Source organism: Cimex lectularius, unplaced genomic scaffold (genome assembly GCF_000648675.2).
Source record: "Cimex lectularius strain Harlan isolate CLEC.00 unplaced genomic scaffold, Clec_2.1 scaffold17, whole genome shotgun sequence".
Taxonomy (NCBI): Eukaryota; Metazoa; Arthropoda; class Insecta; order Hemiptera; family Cimicidae; genus Cimex; species Cimex lectularius.
Genome location: NW_019392640.1, coordinates 1,625,515 through 1,626,483, shown reverse-complemented (window position 1 = coordinate 1,626,483; position 969 = coordinate 1,625,515).

Genomic DNA, 969 nt, shown 5'->3' with positions numbered 1-969 from the left:
ACATCGCAGAGTGAGAAGTTCATTCTATGTTACTGGTATTGATGATGTCTGTAGTTGGTTTTTAACCTTTCAATCTTTTAAACCTGGGGCCTTTCAAATCCTTTTGCTGAACTTTTTAGTTGTTCACAAAATTGTACTAAAAACTATGTCTGAACAAAATGAAGTTTGATCGTTTCCCATCATCCTGGTGTGCTTATCCTCTCTGTTTTGATCTGTCAGACGTCTTGCTCAGACATAATTCTAATGTTGTGATGTTACTCGCTCTCTATAAACAGCCAAGGGATAAACCGGCCGTTTTTAATCATTATCATTGTTTTTGTTGTGTCAGACTTTCGTCATTTAACACTTTTCTATTGGTCAGGGTAATCATGGTGAAGCACGGACACAGACCAATGAGTAAATGATTATTTGGAGGTCGTGAGATGCGGTCTGGTGTACCAAACCGCATTTTACGACCTCCAAGTAATCATTAAGTAACAGTCACTAAACACCACACTCCAATGACTAAAGATGGCATAGACACAAACGTGACAGATAACAATGGCGAGTTTAGGCAGACCAAAATGATCAGAATCAATTAAAAAAATAAATAAATATATATGCTTAAAAATATATAAAAAAAACTATATAACATCCCAGTAAACTGGATATTAGTAGTATGTTACAATTGCACAAACATTGTGGAAGACTTTAATAAACGGAAGTAGAATGGATTGAAATAACAAAATAAAGAAGCATAAATCCGCAGACGTATGTAAAGTACTTGCAAGGGTAAGCAGTCGAACGGACTTGCTACTTTTCTATCCTATTGCGCGAAGGTCAACACGATTCACGATCCTGCGTGTCCTTCTCGTCACTGTTCTCAATCAAGAACGTTCACCGTTCGATGACTTAATTTATTAATTATTATATTACTGTTACATTTCCAGGGAGGGTATGGTCGTGAAGAAAGAGAGTGGGCTCCCGAAA